The 20,159-nt window shown below is 34.4% G+C and overlaps 2 protein-coding genes across 12 annotated transcripts in view; one reads left to right on the top strand and one right to left on the bottom strand.

Moving 5' to 3' along the window:
• LOC118271716 (glyceraldehyde-3-phosphate dehydrogenase) overlaps positions 1–20,159 on the bottom strand; it is a 256,387-nt gene that overhangs the window by 171,510 nt on the left and 64,718 nt on the right. The window contains exon 1 of one of the 2 annotated variants that reach the window (XM_050693751.1): positions 13,128–13,137. The exons of the other annotated variant lie outside the window; for it this stretch is intronic. The gene's annotated coding sequence lies outside the window, so the exon portion shown is untranslated. Of the gene's footprint in view, positions 1–13,127; positions 13,138–20,159 lie in introns of those variants that run through there. 2 annotated transcript variants of the gene reach the window in all.
• LOC118271663 (kinesin-like protein unc-104) overlaps positions 1–20,159 on the top strand; it is a 107,743-nt gene that overhangs the window by 24,080 nt on the left and 63,504 nt on the right. The gene's annotated exons all lie outside the window — the stretch shown is intronic.

Below are 20,159 nucleotides of genomic sequence, written 5' to 3'. Positions count from 1 at the left end.
TAAGGACTGGGTTAAGTAACCATTAAATTACTCGGCGAGTCACTGAAAATTAATTAAAAGCTAGAAATAGTATCTTAATCTAAGTAATAACGTCTATACAGCGCTTAAATCCTTTCTTAGTAACCTTTAGTTAGTAACTATGTACTAAGAAAAAGGCTTTTGCTCTTTCCATTTTGTACAAATATTGGCTAGCTACAAATTAATTAGATTTACATTTCGCCCACAGACCTAGTTAGATTTGAGTTTCATTTAGGCTTGAGGGAAAATTTAGGTTTCTTTGATAAATTTTGCAGATTTGCACATAGAGAGTTATTTTACGTGGGGTGGAGTTCTAATAGGGTAGATGATTAATTTTAATGTTAATGTCCATCTTGTAGTTTATTTTAAAACATTAGACACGTATTTTTTATTTTCTTACGGAAACAAATACTTTCGAAGATATATTGATTTCAAAAATCGCGTTACGTCACTTATAGGTAGGTTTTATACGTAGTCGGAGCAAATACGTCATGTATTTGCTCCGACTCCTAAACTTTGATTCGTTTTATTTAAGTATTTTTAACTTATATGACAAAATAAAAAAATACGTGTCTAATATGTTTCCATTATCTAACCGTTGTTTAATTTTCGTACCCCGTCATCATCCCTGTTACCTTTGGTTTGATGTAGCAAAAGCTGGCAATTCTTAATAATTGCGTCGAAGAAATGGATCACGGTCGGGTCGACGAGATTTCTATTTAATTTATAGCGATCCCGTCCTCGAAGTGGTGTTTACATTTATCTTCTTGGCTTCAGTCTCCTCAGGAGTATTGATTCTATGAGTTAGTTTAACTTAAAAGGGTTTTATTCCGAGTAGTCTTAAACTTGTTGGTTACACAAACATTTAATTAAGAAATGTGGTTTTAGTTTAAAAGGGATGATGATGGGGTATGCATTACTATATTTCGTAGTTACCATATCCTTTTTCCATCAGGTCCATCAATAACTATGAGAGTACTTTGAGTACAAAGCTCTCGATTATCGTCTTGATATGCGATTGATAAAGAAGCTTTATAGGAAATCGATGCATACCATTTAGTTATTAAACCAATTTTTTTTGACGGGGTAAATCCTTAAAATAGCGCCTAGTTTTTTGGGGAAAGAACTAGGGAGTGTGGGATTTTTGCTCGTTAAAACCTAAAACAGGCACAAAAAGGGTACTTAGTTAATCCTGCGATCAGGTCAATGTCATGATACTTTTCTACAAAACATATATAGGTCATAGAGTCATAAAGTCAATAGAAATGTTCAATTTAATTTTAAATCGTTTAATAGCACTTGAACATTAAAAACTCGACTGGAAATAGCCCAGGAAAGTTGTTGGTTTAGTTTTATTGTGCTTGATCACGAATATAGCTTACGCAGTAATTAGTGCTTGTAATGCTAGCTATGTAACGGGCTGGGCATTATTTAAATTGTTATGTGCACTGGTGTGTCAATGAACATTAGTTCTTATTGATTTTGTAGTAAAGTTTATATTAGGATAGGAACTAACTGTATGTGTGTGTGAGCAATGTAGTGTAATGTAATCTTACTGTATGAAACTTATAAAATTATGTAGCATTTTTATATCAAGTATAAAAGTAAACAGTACATTACTTCTTTCTTACACTGACGTTTTCTTCAATACTTAATCCGCTTTTACAGTGGATTGTTTTTATTTTATTTAATTTACGAAATAACGTATTAATATAAAATTCAGACTTTGGGCCTGTTTCACATGACCCTTAGAGACGTCTAAGGTGGTTTTAAGTCAAACAGAGTGGTTTTTAGTCAGTAAGAGTCTGACACTCTCTTTAGGGTCACACTAGGCGGGAGAAGTCATTGAATGATTTTCCTCCCTCGAAAAAGGGCCTGTTTCACAGCGTCTGGATAATCGTAATGTACCGAATAAAGAATATAATTATTTGAACTATCTGCCACATAAGTTTATTAGGAATTTAATTATCTGGGTGTGAGACAGGCCCAAAAAGTACTAATAATCCAAAGGAACATTATCAATACTATCAACAAAGCTAGTCATAGCAACTGCAATGACTGAATGCTTTCTTTGAAATAACATTGCGTGTTGCTAAACTCTAGGGGCTGAAGTCAATAGCTCGTGTTGATTGGCGGCCATTTCCGACATAGTGGCGCCATCATACTGTCTCAAAATTACTATATTTCTGCTACATTTACTACTTAGGACACTTGTTTTTATTTGGGACAGATGTTTCGGTTAGTTTTACGATTAATACGGGTTTTAGTGAGGTTTAGTGACCTCTTTACTTAGTGCGGCGTGTAATTATTTCCTGATGCCTAGCTATGGAGACTTTTCTTGTGATAGGAGAATGTTTTCGTTAGGCGCCTTGCTTTTGGGGAGCAAGTCTATGGGTAATAGCGTTTTTACTCTAGTAAAACTGGCTTGGTGGTCACCATTATTAAGGAGGCATCGTGGGGGGGTCAAATAGATCAAGCTTCTTTTTCTAAGTAACTTAAAAACAATTATTACTACATACTAACTTGCCAGAGGCATCGTCCGCGTTCCCATGAGATATTCATATTCATTTATTAGATTTTTAAAAGAAAGATAAAAATTATTCTATCACCCAAGTCAGCTCATCATACCCTGTCTGTGTACCAAATTTCAACAAAATCCGTTTAATAGCTTAAGCGTGACTGACGGAAAAATATCCAAACATCCAAATAAACAAAATTGAACATTTATAATATTAGTGCGACTTCTGAAAAATGTATTGAATACTTAGTATATTTTTGCGTAAGTCAGCGTACCGCAAGAAAACAAGTGTTCCACAGAATGTAACATTTTTATAAGAAGTTATTGTCCCATTTAAATACGAATTTATAGAGCTATAAATGTCCTAACTTATGGTATCTATTGAGCATGCCGTGTTCAGTTGCGCCCAAGGTGACTTCAGTACAAACGATATTTTTCCAAATATTTTCGACTTTATGTAATAAAGAAAATAACCCATTTCAGTCTGTCTTATAACAGGATTCTATTCTTATTCGATTTATGTGGAGACACCCGATACGTCTCGGAATAGAATTTTGCAAATTAACCTTTATTGGCCCAGAAAAGTTTACTTCCAGACTTACGTTTATTAGATTACGATATAAATATGTACCTACAAATATCTTTGAATTGTAGCTAAATCATCTTCATCGCCAACACTCCATGATGATACACTTAAAGAATTGCAGTTTACAAGAAAACGAAACCGCCCGTTCTTACTTTTGCCATTCGAGCCGGATTCCCCGTAAACCCGCTAGGAAGTCCGCAGCTCTGGATGGGGTGGTGATAAACACTATTCTGCTGTCACCACATGACTAAATTAGTAATAGATGAAACACTAAATTAGACTAAATTAGTGATGATTTTTTAAGATTTCTGAATAAAAAATATTAAAAGCTCAATGAATTACCTTCTCCCCAGGTTGACTTAGTCATCTTAAATTCATATCTTGTAATACGGTCTCTTGTAATTCTAAAATATTAGAGTCTTCTTGTCCTGGGGTTACATCAGTATTCTGAAACTGTTCGACCTATTTTTGGGATCTCAAAAGCAACCGTAGTTGGAAATGAAGTAAATACGAAAGTTCTACCGTTTCTTGAAGGTGCTTATCTTTGCGAGAGTTTGTGAGTTGACGCCATTTTTATCAAGATGTTACTAAAAGACTTGAGAAATAATACGTAGCTGTGATAAAAACCTTCACTGAAAATTCTCTTTTTGGTTTCTCGGTTTTTGCGTTTCAAATATGTTAAATTACTATATTTTTTTGGGTAATGTATACTGAAGGTGCTTTTACACCAAAGATGTGCTGCATCCATGCGGCTATGCTACGAATAGCTAAGCTGTGCTTGTTATCGTTTCCACTGATATTAAGCTATGTGGCTGTGCTATGAAGTTACGCAGCCGCAAAGTAGCTGTACGAGGAATAGGCGCAGCTCGAGTATGCGATGTATCGATAGTAGGGAAGCCATCCATATCACGCATCTTTTCATATAAAAACATAGCTAAGCTGAGTCCGTTTCTACCAGTTCTAAGCTATATGTATTGGTGGAAGCCATGCATAAATACGTAGCAAAGGACATTTCTGTCCAAAAAAGCACACTTATAATCTCATCGTCCATTCACAGTTATCAAAAGACTTACAAATTATCCCAAGGTTAGAAGAATTTTCCTTTACATAACTGCGAGAGGGTCGCGGAAGCTGTTAAAATAATTGTACCATAATTCTTTTTATTTTACGGTTTGTTTTCATGCGTATAACGGTCATGTAACTGGAAAATTTACACTGTATCATCCTTTTTAAGTAATTTTTTGTTGTTTCTTTAAGTGAATATAATATTTTTAAAATGGTAGGAGGTTCTGTTGTTGTATATTGGACAGGATTCATAATACTCCTATTAACACCAAGTTAAAAAAAATGCCTCATACTAGGACTTTATACACACACAAGTTAACGGACAAATGACCCGAAATAACAAAGAGTGTTCCATGCGGGAGTACAATCCCGTTAGTATTTTGTGTGTAAATCTTTCATCAAGTTTGGATGTTTACACTGTTCGACGTGCAATTTCAATCTAGGTTACAATTCATCTGAAATCGTGCAAAAACTAGATAAAAGGTTATACAGGAGATAACGTTCGATTCGATATGTGTTGCGATGTCACTTCTGAGATTTTTCCTTTGTCTGAGTTGTTATTGTCTAGTTCTATAACGTTGGTTCTTTCTAAAAATAAAATGGAAAGGTAACACTATAGGAAGATTTGTATGGAAATAAGATAATGAACTTATAGTAAATTGTTATCGTATAATAATGTAATAGGATGTAGCTTACACTAACATTAAAATAATATGTCTTTAAATGTTCTTGTCTACCAATTATGAACATGGCAGTTTATACTACATATTATATCGACCGATATTTGCTGCGATGTCAGTTGAGATTTTTCCTTTGTTTGAGTTGTTATTGTCAAGTTTCATATCGTTGGTTATTTCTAAAAATAACAGAAAGGTAACACTATAGTAAGATTTGTATGAGAGACAGGCATTATGTATGTATGTTTTTTCTATTACTCTTAAAATGGAAAACAAAACCAGAAACATCAGAAATGGGAAACCTCATTTCCATTATAATCATCTCTTCTAGAATAAGTTCCTCGATGAATATTGCAAGATGTTATAAGCAATAAGAAATGCAACAGCGTGGAGTGCCGCACTTGATTGCTTCGGGACCTTTCGTTATTTATCGCAGTAGGGAATGTACATAGATCGAGCTATACAAAACCAGTTTACCCTGGTCTCGCTTTGTATGATCTTTCCGCATATTCGACGGTCAGTTTATACTGGTTTTGCATAGCTTGATGTGTTGACATGTGTACCTGTCTCATAAAGATCTGATACTACAATACTGTCTGTATCATCTGTATGGTTATTTGATGTATTTTAGTTATTTATTTCTTTATTAACAGCTATGAATATAAATTACTTCAGTCTTAGGTCCTTTCTCTGCTAGTACTAGCTGTAATACTAACTTCAGGTTTTGCTCCTCCTTTATAAAGTTCGCTAATGTCCTTTCCTTGTTCCAATTCTTCTTGTGTCACATTAAAGTTGTCGTCTACTGTAATGTTATTGTCTGTATTATTAAAATTAATTTCATGTGTTGCTACGTGTAAAACATTTAGAAATGTTTCGTTCATTTATTTGTTTGGTACAAGTAAATTAGTTTTATCATTTCCAACAATTTCTTTGTCTAACACTGACGTGATTTCAATTTAAATCTCTGATATTTCACGTTTATGTCGAGACAGAATTTCTTACAAATTATCGTCAATGACAGTTCAGTTTTCTGAGACATTTCTCCAAGAAATATGTTGAGAAAAGCGGTGTATATGAATATTAGAACGTAACAAGTGGAAGTATTTTTTTCATGTCAGCAATTTATGAGTATAACTCTAGTACCGTGAATATTATTTAGACGCGCCTTTATCTCAATTGAACAATAATTCTGAATACAAAATGGAGTAACGTTTATCTTATGTTGTAAAAGAATATACGTCTTACGTCTGTGTATTTCTAAACAGTCTGTTTCTTAACGTAATTCATTGTCATCTAGAGTTTAGTAGAAGTACCCTTTTGGATGTAAAATGATTTTTTATTTTGGATCTAAATGACTTAATTTGAAAAATTGTATGGTACATTGTCCAGCATTTGGCTCTCAGTACTAATATGTATCGTTCACAGTTTCAATTATAAAACAAACAAAACTATTATGTTATCTATCTTTATATCAACGATATTACAAACTTACATCAATTCAAGATGTCTAACATTTATTTACCCGATATTTCAATACTCAATTTGCATGAGACATATAAATAAAACCCAAAAGGTTAAATAATGCTCTTCACACAGAAAAATACCGTCTGAAATTTGAAGTAATTCAAGATGCGTGTGTAGAATACGTGTGGGATGGAACGTTTCGCTCGATTTATGGACCTTATCCACGAATTTGTGCTCTTACCGACCCCTGCCTTGTTTATGCCGACCACCTTTGGGATAGCTGGGCATGTGTACAATGCTGGCCTAGTCAACAAAGAGGTTAAACGAGATGGGTTATTTAGCGATTGTGATGTTCATATTCTTTATGATTGCTCTATTGTATTATATTTGTATGACCTGTGGAACTTTGACTTCTGGAGTAAATAGGAACGTGTACTTAAGACGGGATGTTTACCATGTTTATTTATGTCTATGAGTATCCGATATTTCGGCACTGTTGCAAGCGCCATGATCACAGATGATTCCATCTTAAATTCTTTTGATAGTGTTAGTGACTATGTCAGTTTAAAGACTTATAACGTGTAACGTGTATTTATTAAACATATCTTCCATTATTTAAAAATATGCCCATGGATTAAAAATAACAAATCAAATATTCACAAGGCTTGTAATTATCAAAATAAAACAATTACCTTTTACAGAAACTTGACTCTTTGGAAGAAATTCTTAGTGAAAACGTCAAGAAAACTTTATAATTAGCTCTTTCGAAGAATCTGTTTCAGTTTCAGTTGCTATAAATCAATAACCTCTGCTATAAGGTAAGGTAACTATGCATTTAGAGTGGAAACGTTCTTCACAGAAGTAAAGTGAGCATCTCAAATGAGCTTACGAACTGCGCGTTGAAACTTGGGTCGCTTTTCAGACTAGCAAACATTTTGAACTACCTTTTCGCATACTCACTGAAAGTCTGAAATACTACCTTTGTTGGTTTAGTGGAAGTAGGAGCAACTGCATTTAATTATGGCATGTAGGTCAAAGTAATTTTACGTCTCCACAGTGAAGGAGGAGTTTGGTTAGCTGTTTTTTGTGCCAGTTAAGATCTAAAAAAGACGGAAAGGATCGAAATAAGTTTGATACATGATTTCGGAATTTTAGACATTAGTGAAATAAGAAATATGCTGTATTTACTAGACTTAAAACATCTCATTATGAAGTTTTTTAAAATTTAAATAGCTATTATTAGACTGCATCACTTGAAATGCTGATTCCAACTTTATCCAATTAGTTCTATCTAAATAAACTCTTCAAAAATAAATGTTAAGACGTACAAGTTATGAACGAATCTTATTTATCACTTTTTCGTTATAACGATGCTTGGGTTGGTAATATTATATGTATGTAGCTATTATGGAAGGCTCATCTATCATCCTTAACATGTGGTGCCAAGATTATTCTGCCGATGAGATTTTTTCCTACGTTACCCTCCTTTGGCCCTTATTATTATCGCATTTTGCTTCAACCTAGTTATTTGCATACATTTTGAGGTTACTTCTCATTTTATAAGTTTTATAAACAATATTTGGATATTGGTTACAAGATCTTCGCATTTATTTATCATCAAATCAGATTTGCGTCCGCTGAGTTTATGGTCCTACCGAAATCTGAATTTATACAACGTTGTACGTTTATGACAAAGGCTCGACGATACCTAGTTTGTTATTTATGAAACCCTTCTCCAATTCAAAAGGGGTACAGAAGAGAATGTGCCATTTGACCTTGAAATCTGCCCATTTTGAACCGCAACCCCTCAATTCAAGAGAAACATTCGGAAAATCGGGAATTCTACCCCAATCGTTAATAGATTACCATCGGCCGTCACTTGAAATAATTCAGTAATTAAAATGCCAGGAGATCAGCTATCGAGGCCGGATCAATGCGGGCGTCGAATTTACATTCGAGAGCCATGAGTTTGATCTGAACACAGGTCTGAACTTTACCCATTGTTGGTCCTTAATACCCACGTGAATGTACAACCTTTTGTTCTGTATGGACTACGGATTATAGAACAGGCTTTACCGATTATGCGATCCGAGTCGGACAATACACTGGGATTAGTGCTACTGCCCGACCTTTGTGGCAGCAGACACATAAAATAATTTCCACCATTGTGTATTAATATTGCTAGGTGTATAAGCTTAATTAATGTGTCTTTGATGTTTTCTAAACATCTATAAATTCAATGTAGCGTCTATGAAAATAATGCGTAGTTTTCAATGCGTATCCAAGACTTAATATGTATGAAAGTTGAAAAAACGTCGCCGTCGGTAAATAGAATTTAGTAGAAAGTAAAATTGTGTTAATGAATAAGTATTTTTGTAACAATAATAATTATAGTTGTGGTTAAATTGTAGTATGTACATAGGCATTAAAAATTTGGATTAGATTTATCATAAAAAAAATGTATGACAAGAGCACGGACCAAGAGTCCGTGGAGAACAAATATAAATAGGAAAAAAAGTTGAAAAACAAACGAATCAATCTGTTGGTGTCTGTTCTGAGATTAAATTCAAATATATGCGAAATAAAAAGGCCGTTAACAGATGTCACGTATCAGTTATCTCAGTAGGTGTGTGTCCAGCCTGTCTGACACCCCGTCTGCGACTGGGCCTTGCCCTTGGGACTTAGAGACGAATCGATCACCAGTGTCGTTTGCATGGAAATCGCTTCTATTTATGTCAGAGAAAAATCTTTTTAAATTATTGCTCTTCCTAGCTATTTGTAAACATCTTGCGTACCGTATTCATCATGAAATACGATGAACGTAAAGTTTTTCAAGTTTAGTAGTTAATGTTTTACGTATTTTGGTGGTTTTGGTATTCTCATTAAAAATATTAGTCATGAAAACTTAATATGACCAAACCTAGCTAGCCATTCTTCGTACTACGTAGCTGTAAAAATGTAATCAAATTGCACAACGCCGTCAGTTGAAAAAGTTATGCGCGCTCTAAAATTCATTCCAATTGAATTCTTTTAATTCATTACGTACGTCAATCCGACGACGGATCCGACAACCAATCGCGTTTGAGCGCTCGTGCTCGACGCATGCGCGTCCGTGGGCGTCGGGTCGATACCGTTCGTGACGTCACGAGCGCTGACCAATGGCGCCAAGTCGTCGCACGTCAATCGATGTGAACGATTCTGATATTTCCTCGGCTCCTTTTTGTTTCATACTTACGGTATTGTGTATAAAATGCGTCTTTGTTTTGAATTTTCACGGCCAGCTGGGCCTCCGGTCCGTTTGTTTTCCATTACGATTAATTAGGTTATGTTTTGAGTTTTAAGCTGAACACGTCTACAGTTTTTGTGTACAATCTTTGAATTTAATATTCTAATTTTATTATTGGAATATTGTAAACGGTCTCTTGGCTCTAATTTGCAAGTTTACCATTTTATTTACATTTTACTTTTACGTAGGCATCCGAATAAATTGGAATGGTAACTGTTTAGGGCTTATTACAGTTTCAAATTATATTAGCAACATTAGTTTTTCTTATATTGCTAATTTTTAAGCGACGGCATTTTACTGACTGTTGAAAGTAAAATGAAATTAGTTTATCGAGGTAAAATGCAATTGTTTTAGTGTTTACTGTCTCCGAAAAGGCATTCGGGGGTATTATGGAATGTTCACAAACAGTGCAGATGGATGTTTTTATCTCATGAATTGTAATGTCTCGTATAATAACGGGCCGGCTCGAGGGTGCTCGGGTTCTTTGAAGGCTTGAGGGCAGATATTGTCCTGAAAACCCTTTTACCGTCGGAAACATTAAATAAAATCACTACATAGACAGATAACGCTATACATATTGGGTAAAAATGGTTAAGGGAACAAGGGTAATCGTTGCCAGAGGCTATCTTATTGCCTATTACTTTAGTCGGAGAGTGTGAAAAGTTTCCATTTAGAAAATCTTTTATTTCAGTTGTTTGTGGGTGTTAAAGTTCTCGAAAGTGATTTAAAACCTTTCGGAACATTACGTATTCTTTGGCTGTTTACAAGGAATTCTGAGCTTTGTCTGAATTCAGTTGCGCTGTAGTGAGGAATTTTAAATGGATGTTGATACAAGCAGTCGACTGTCGAGGTGGTTCTTGTTTCATGTTCTAGTCTGGAAATTGTACGTACAGCTGAACTTTAGGATCGATACCTTGTAGATGTTTTGTCTGCGATTGTTAGCAGTCAGATTTACTACTACATAGTTGGGAATATTTTTGGTTTTGACAGTTAAATTATGATTGAAATTAAAACGTGATTATCATGTTTTATTATAGACCTGTTGACGTGACGACATTCAATTCAATTAGATTCACTACGTTAATTGCCAAAATTCATCGTTTTAATTCCACCCAAAAATTCAGTAGACAAAATAACCGATCCATACCCCTACCTATATTAATATTGATATTGGAAACTTTGAGCATTTCAGCTTTCAGCTTGAACGTTGTATAAATACAGTTTAAACAAGTTGGGAGCGAGCGTGGAATTATAAAGTTTTATGTTGGTATTGATTTGTGGAACGAGTGCAGGCTTCTGATAGGAACGGTTCGGTTTTAGCACTTAATAGCTTAGCTCCATTGTAAAGTATTGTGTGGGCTTGTTTAGTATTGATTGTGACCTCTTTTTCTATATTATAGTGTAGTAGGATCTATGGCTTCAGGATGGCTAAACTTTACACGTTTCAGAATTGTGGAACAAGTTTAGCTTTGGTTTGATTGTGGCCTTTTTGACTTTGCTTTTTAAAAGGCACTTAATTTCTGAGCCTTTACATGGTTATATTGACTCCTGGTTGAGTTAATTATACATGATAGTGGACATTTTGTTTAAAAATTACTAAAATCGGTGTATTGTGTTTGTTATTTCCCTTATTAGACGTATTCAGTATTCCGTTTTTTTTTCTAGTTTGTGCTCGACAAGCTCTAGGAATGGAAGTGCTTGTTTTATTACTTCACAGCTCAGCTCTAGTTTAAACCTATCGAATCGTCGCTATCGATTGTGACCTCTTTCATTGTCTCGGTTAAAAGATTTTTTTAAATATAGCGTCATCCGTATCAAAGCGTATTTTTCTTGGCACCAACACAGGACTCGAGTATTTGCCATTTGGAAAACGGAGGATTTATTCAGAATTTCAAATAGGACTCTTTTCTTTGAGAGTGTATTGAAGATTTTCTAAAATATTTTCAGTCGGCAAAAGTGTCCAGGGGTTGGGAAAAGTTAAACGAAATTCTTAGGATTTCGTGTCAATTATTAAACTTTGTCTTATCGGTTTGTCCTTTAGTTAGACCAACTGCTGATATAGTATCGCTGCCAAGACGATGCATGTCTTTTTATAATTAATTCTGTCATGAGTGTCACTGGCATATTTTGTATTTTGTGCTTTATTCTAAAAACGTTATAATTTTATGATTCAATGTCTTTAGTATTCAACATCATAAATAGAAGATTTTAAGGACTGAAATACTTTTATCTATAGCTTTTTGTACCAACTATGTAATCTTTCTCTTGAAGTGCATATTCCTTTGTTTGTCTGAAATACTGCATTTATCAAAGTCACAATCATATAGTGACAATGAAAAATGCTTCGATACGTTCTCAACCCCCATGGAACCGCTATGGCTATAATTTGTCACTGCGTTTCCTTAAAAACTTGATCCATATCACTATTTATACTCACCTTGAACCAGTTTCCTGCTTAATATGGCGTGCATATGAACACATTTTCCACTGAAATGAGTTTCGTTGAATGCTAAACTTTGAGGGACCAAATTGTTGTAATAAAACCCAAAGTCCCGTGTTCCACGTGTTGTAAATATGTATCATTATCTTAAATCTAAACTAGAATTGACGTAGAAGAAATTGAGCCTTAATAAATAATATCCATAACGGAACAGATAAATGACAATTTTCCTTGAAAACAAATTGATTTATTGGCATATCTAATGAAAATAAATGACGGGATTGCGCAAACTGCCAGGGTCTATTTATTGCCGTTCATCATTTATAATGTGGGCACAAAACCCAGGAGACTGCGTAAGGATATCTGCGTACGTAATTGAATAAATTACTGACTAACTTGATGGTAAACAAGCATGAATTGAGAACAATGTCAGTGGGGACGAGCATAACATCGTCACATTATACGATGTTAAATGTAAGCACGTGAGCGTGAGCATGTCCTTCAAATGTCTTTCCCTTGCCTTTGGCCTTAATTGTTCTCTCACAATTATGAATGCCGATGGATTATCGTGATCCACAGAACAGGGCAGTTTATCCGTTGATAGCGGTACATTCAGCTTGATAAATTAATACTCTTCAGCTGTCAGGACTGGCTCTCAGCCTGTCAGGAGGTATTACCCCTCGCTTTATTGTATTCCCCTCTGAACGATGTTGAGAGTTCATTTGACTGACCTTTGTTGCTAACCTTAATCGAGGTACTCCTAACTGTTTGGAGTTGGCTCCGATCGATTGTGTTCAAGAAACTAGTTATTTTGAACTTGGGAGTCGAGATTGTGTTCATTATTAGTTAAAGCTAATATATTTTGCTTGCAGAAAACACATACATTTTCTAAAAGAGATTATTCAAGTTTATGTTCGCTCTGAATCTTTTTCCACGACACTTCACACTTATATTAATTACATTGAAGTTTCTTGTAGCTAAAAATAAACGCCCCTATCTGTTCCCGCGAGTGTCGTTAAATCCGATTAAGTGATTAAATTAAAGTACTCAGATTGCTACGACATCGATATTTTTAACTCCACTCACACCTATTTTATAAGGTGAGGTGTAAAATTAGTTATTTTTAACTTTTATTCTCTTGTAGGTGGCGAACTCTGCGATACCTTTGAGAATTTTTCCGTTGGACATCTATAGTTGTGTAGGCTGTGACTTTCAAAGTTAAATTTAAAATCTCAATAAGTTTATACGGTCATATTTAACACCATTAAACCTATAAAACGATTTATAAATCTACAGATACTTTACACTACTCGTATATGTCCTATCTATACTTTCATGTTCAAAGATTGAAAAAGCTTTTCTAACAAAATCTAATTTTGTGTAAGTATTTCCTTGACATTGCCCTAAAGGGTTCTGTATACAGTACATCGAATGATGTGACCGTCAAGTCCGTTTGATGGATCGAGTACAAGGAATGGGTCCAAAGATCGATTGGCCTTTGGAACTTCTAACTTTAGTAAACATAGCTACTCAAACTATTTTATCATGGTCTCGTTTTGTATGGTCTTTCGGTACATTCGACGACCAGTTTATACTGGTTTGTATAGCTTTATGTGTAGCCTCGTGTACATTCGTTTTTTGCAGGATTATTTGTTAAAATTGCAACATTTCTTAGCACAACTGTGGTGCTTGCAATATATTGATGTTGTTATGTGGTGATTTATCGTTTGAAAATGCTTAGTCATGTTGTGAGGGAGATTAAAATGTTTACGTATACTTTATTCGTAGACGTCTTGTGTTCGCTTGGTTGAAAAGCAATTCCAATAATCAGAAGACTAGAACTTAATAACAAATATGTAAATTTTATTCAACCGTGTTGGTCCTTAGGTACGAATTCTAGTTGTGATCGATCTGGCCGGATTGAAAGCGAATTCTGTAATAAGAATTCCTTTCTCAGCTTTCGAATATTTTAATATTCAGTGCGGCGGCTATTTTTTTTTTGATACCTACCAGATTAAGATTCATAGTCTAGTTTGAGACTCATTCTGTCCAATTTTTATGACTTGGTAAATCAGTTTGATAGTGTAACGCCAGTTTTTAAAGAATAAAAGTGACACTACATTTTTTTCATGAAATATGGTTGGTATTAAGTATACAACCGATGTGGTTATAAGGCCAAATTGCCCATATTGGCACGGGGACATGTCAGCTTACTCTCGGTTTATAGCGACCCAAATTCTAGTCGCGTAATGTGGCGAATGCATTACTCTTAATCTTAATCTTAACACTTGGCCCAATTCTTTTCTTTGCTCTCTTTCTTATGTAGTTAATAGAAGGTGCTTTATAAATGAATAAGCTGATCTTGTAAAAGCTTTTGAAGAAATGGAGTAGTTTTTGATAAGCGTCTGTACATATTGATACATAATTTAGTCGTAATACGGATATTTGTTAATTATGAGTACTTATCATAATAATATACAGAACTATAGACATAAAATTAAACGTTAACATACGCTATTCAATTTAGAGACTTTAGAAAGTAAGAAAATCTATTTCGCCTTAAAACACAATTCCGTGAAATCATCCTTTATCCGTTTTACGCTTGAACCCTTATTTCACTTCACTCAATAACTCAAGCGAAACTGACTCCATTTTCCAACAAGCGCCTATAAATTAAAAATCCAATAGAGGTCGTCCCACGCGGTTAGTTTAGTTGAGATGTAGGTTATTATGTTGCACGTGGAACCCAGTCTATACATCCTTTTACCCTTCAGTATTGAGGTGGATAAAAATAGCCTTAGGTTGCCAATAAGTAGTACCGTAGAGGGTGGTGTAGTCCGTTAGTGGGAGAAAGACATATATTATGTGAGTGTTGTGTCTCAAACAGTGAAGAAACCTACTGGTCTTTGGGTTCAGTTACATAAATGATATTTGGTCTTTTGAATGAGAGACCACGATTTATGTATAGAGGCTTCTCTGTATTGTATCCGGCATATATCTTTTGCAAGAAAACAAAAGAGAGTGATCAAATGACTTTCAGTCCATGGAAAATAAGTATGGTTTAAAAAAGGCTTTTATTGAATAAAAGTTAATTAAGAAAGGACCAAAAGTACGTTAGTTCTGTTTTCATAAACCAATAAATAAAATAATAAAACCATACTTACAAAGCGAGGCCTTAAAATATCATTCTCGCGGAAACTGCACGAGCTCACAGATTGGCTTGAATGTGCACAATTTAAATTCTATACGTACATTATTGCATTACGTGCCTCTAAAGGTGCACTAGGAAGTGCTTTACACAGAGATCGAACGGCTGATATAAAAGGAATAATGTCTATAAAACGAGCGATACATCTTTTAAGAACATACGAGCTTGCTTTATAGGCACCTTTTATGTATTTCGAGATAGAAATTGTGTTATCTTTTTGTTTTATCATAATGTTAACATTTTAGAGTGCAATTACGTGTAATATTGAACTTTGTAGATAAATTGCGGTTTTGTCTGAGTTTAATGCAGTAAGAGTTGCAGATAACTGATAAATTAGTTTTAAGATATATGTAGTTAGATAGTATAAAAGGTTAAAATAACGAAAGTATAACTCACATGTGTATGACGTCGCTCAAGTAGTTCCGTGTAAGGAAGAGTGACATTTATCTCAATATGTGCAAAAATAGACTGTATTATTTTTGGATTCTTTATCTCTTTCCGAACATAAATAAAAACAAACGTATCTACGTATTACTTAGCCGTCGCGCCCACACGATTTTTGGTCCTAACGCCCACAACTCGGATCGGAAACTTGGTCCTTATCAAAGTTTTGCCAATACATATTTGTTTTTCTAGATCTTAATTAACGCGATCTATTTTTATTACAAAATATTAATAGGCTTAAAACTATTTTCGTTTGTTCGGCAATATCAGTGACAGGTTAATTGTTTTATTTGTGATATTCTGTGAACATTCAGGGTGACCCTGATATTCGAACGAAAAAATATCATCAAGTTTAGATAAAAAACAATAAAGTATGAGAAGACACAGTTTTGGTCAATTCTATTATTACTACTCTTACAATAAATATATTTGTTAATTTTTTCCACATATGAACCTTCTCCTAACAATCACAAACCCAACAAAATATGAATTAGCAAAATCGGTTTAGTTGTTCTCGAGATTTGTGTGTAGAAACACATTTAGCGATACATTTTTATATTATAGATAATTTTACGTGTTTATTTAAAAGCCTTCATACTGTTTTTCATTTTAATCTAAATAAAAATATCAGAATAATGATATTTTTATATGCACATGAAAATTAAAACGCGTCAATGTCACAAAATGACAGCTCGTTTCAACGAGAGCACAGACAGACATTGATAAATACTTGTATCGATCTCGTCTCGTGTTGAATTTCGCAGTCATGTACCTATAGTGCGAGTTTATGAACTTGTGTTAAAATTATTTTATATCTTTGCTAGAGTAATATTTTTTTTAAGGGTGGATAATCATTCGATGACTTCTCTTGCCGTAGGCGAGGCAAGAGGGAGTGTCAGACTCTTACTGACTAAAAACCACCCCGTTCCTACTCTTGCTTTTCAAATCGGAGCCCCGGTAAACCCGCTAGGTTGTTGAAAGGCCATTGTTTAATTGATTGATTCGTATGAAGTATGAATTACTTCGAACATATGCTTCGGTTATTAGAAACAATAACATAATTATAATTTTTTATTCCTTTTAATTTGTATTTTAAGTCCTCCTCTTCTTCTTCAAAACCATTCATCACCACCCTCTTGCTAAACAATTTTATTGTACTGTAGAGTATAATACATACTACGTAGCGATGTATACCATAGTCACGTGGCTTGCCACTCGACGTCGGTAATAGATTAACTTTTAAATGGATTTCGTTTTCACCTTACGCAATGAACGTCCCTTTTTCGATTGATTGGGGCAGCTGGGTATTTGAAGGTCATTTGTTGTTTTTTCGCTGTTAGAAATTGGCTAAACGATAGTTTGATAGTTTTGGCTGAATTTTCCCTATACTGAAAGTACTCAGATAACCTCAAGCCGGTATACCTACTCGAGGTTATCTGAAAATTTTTTAAAATTTATCTGGGTAAATGTTAAAAAAACCTTTTAAAAGATTGAATTCTTTCGAAGCGTGAATTTAGAAACTAGAAACGTTCTTTTGTTTGTAACATATGTGTGTTTTCGTCCGATGCCCCGAGGCTTTGATGCTCTCTAGGAAGCGAAACTTCTATTCATCTTTTTGGGTGCACAAAAATCTAAAATGCTCTTAGAAATTGTAACCTTTACCTATATATGGCACATAGGTAATGGTGAACTTTTCTATTTCTAACTAATCCAAGGGAAAATCTAAGCAGTGGAAATAATTGTTCGGAAAACAACTCGTAACTTCTTGTTACAGTGTATTTATTGCTTTCATTTAAACCCGCAGGTGTAAAGGAAAACACTTTTATAGGATTAGGGATGTCACCCACTGAATCTCAGTATATCAATAGACTCTGTCTTGGCTAAGCAAAGAATTATTAAGTTTTTAACGGTGGATATCAGTAAATCACCTCTATTTGTCAACGTATTACTTTTCCTGGCTCATAAAATTGTTTTTCTCTAACCGTACGTTGACTTGACCGCAAAAACAATATTATTGTGTGCTAACAAAAACATTAAACAATATACTGAAATCAAAAACCTCCTTTGTGAAAATGGAAATCTGACAACTGCGCAAAAAACAACGTTAATTAGTGTCAATGAAACTGGTCCTTTTGTACGGATTTAACATAATTAAAAGCAAAATCATTATAAGTTATACACTTAATTAAAATTTTGTAGCTTTGAATAAAAAATGGTGATGACCTCACTCCTTATTGCACTGACGGCTTTGAAAGACTTGCTACTACTGGACAGCACCAAATTATGAGCACCAATACAAACTAATTTATAGTTCACTTTATGTAGTAAAACGAAGTTTATATTTAACCAATGTATGTGTATGTTAATCATATTATAATGATAATGTCATAACATTACGCGTAATGCTACCCCTTGTTTCCGTGCTTCGGAAGATTTCGTGGTAATTACGTAAAGTCGTGGCGACATTACATTAACCTCTGAAAGGTTAACGTACCCTTTGAATACACGTTTTGTAATTTTTCCATACGTCGGTGTGTATTTCTGTGAAGATATGTATTAATCGTAATTAATGGCAGCATATTAATTGTGATAAATGACTATAGTATTGACTTTTTTTTGAGGAGGGAAATTCATCCAATGACTTTGGTGAAGTGACAGGGACAATCAGACTTTTACTGACTAAAAACCACTCTGTTCTTTTACTTTGAGCCGGAGCTCCGGTAAGGTGCAGCTATGGATACTATAGTATTGGCTACGCATTGATTCGTGTATACGAGCTTGAACAACATAATATGTAGTTATGTGAGTGGATGTGTTTTACTAATTTAATTTAAAAACACAACAGCGTAATTATCCTGTCTGTTGTAGTTTATAGGTAAACACATACATTCCAGGCTATCCTATATTAAAATCAGAGCATTTATTTCAACTAAAACAATATTTATTATTTACTTTTTTAAAACCAGTGTTGCAAATATAATCTCTTTCCGTCCTTCGTTTAAGTGACGTTGATTGCTGTTCGCTTGCAATCTGCCATCCCATTTTGTCACAACCACGGTCATATCCATGTTTTAAATGTCAAAGTTCACCAACATTGTTAGTGACTTCAGTTCATGTAATATAGTTATTTTTATACCTGTTACATACACACGGTTACTCGTAAAGCTATACAAAACCAGTTTATCATGATCTCGGCTTATGTAATCTTTCTATACACTCGACGGTAATTTTACAATGGTTTTCATTGCTTGATATGTATACTAATACATACAAAATAGTTTTAACTGAACCTTTGACGTAAACGCTCATATTTTTTGCCTGTCAACGGGTTTAATTTAACTCTTCGCATACTGTATTTCAATTTTATAAGTTATACAATAAAGTTAATTTAAACTGTTTTAATATTACTTAATGTTTGTGTTTAGTAATTTCTAAGGCTTTAAAGGGGTTAGTAGAATATTAGAAAATAACGTTGCTCAAAGAATATACTTCTGTTGCGTATGAATACAATTGGGGTACTACGTACATTTTAAAGTACATATCGATCCAAACATACGTATTATTTTATGTGTAGAATGAAGCCATAGAAGTATCACAGTAAATTAGTAATTTCCCTGTCCTTTTACGAGAATAGAACTCTAATTAATATTTATACTGCGTTTCTTACAACATTAGTGTTACAACAGCAGCCAACGTGTTAATTCAACTTAATTACTTTGTTATTGGGATGTAAATTACTTGTAATTTCAACTACACAGTGCCTACTAAAATTAAATAGTAAAATAGAACTTCGGTCTGTAACAATAAAGATATTATTAGCCCGAACGTGACAATTACAAAGTTTTAATGGTCTTCGGAATACCCTAGACGGAATATACCCTAGATCTTTTGCTAGACGTTTATAGTTTTTTCGGGCCGATTTAGTACTTACGCCCACAGACTTTAGCTTTCATTCAGATTAATTTACAAGGCTTAATATCACGAACAAGCTACTGTAAATACGGATGACGCAACAGGGCGCGCCTATACTAATGGCGTAGCACATGTCTACGAAATGCGTAGATGCGCTACGCCGTTTCGTAGACGTCATTTTGCTTGCGTAGCCGCTGTTTAACTTTATCGATACGAGTATCTCACGGGAAAAGAATATCGAAAATATTGTTGCTTTTTTATTATTTGTTTGCATTCAATTTGTATAAACAAATATTATATCAATATTAAATGGATTGGATTGGATACTTGATGACGGAAACGACCTTATTTGGGATTCTTTTATCAGAAAGGAAACCCCAAGAAAGGTTACATTTCCCGGTACAGATTACTAATGCACCGATTCCTAAGGTCGTATTTGAACAAATCTGTGATATCGAGTCCTTTGGGCCATCTTGTGGCGAAATGATTTCATCCCTTCCTATCCTTGGGTCGTATCGATTGCGCGATGCTGTGACCTTTG

This window comes from Spodoptera frugiperda, chromosome 5 (assembly GCF_023101765.2).
Source record: "Spodoptera frugiperda isolate SF20-4 chromosome 5, AGI-APGP_CSIRO_Sfru_2.0, whole genome shotgun sequence".
NCBI classification, from domain to species: Eukaryota; Metazoa; Arthropoda; class Insecta; order Lepidoptera; family Noctuidae; genus Spodoptera; species Spodoptera frugiperda.
Note: the sequence above shows the minus strand (reverse complement) of the source record. Positions and strands in the feature narration are given on the sequence as shown.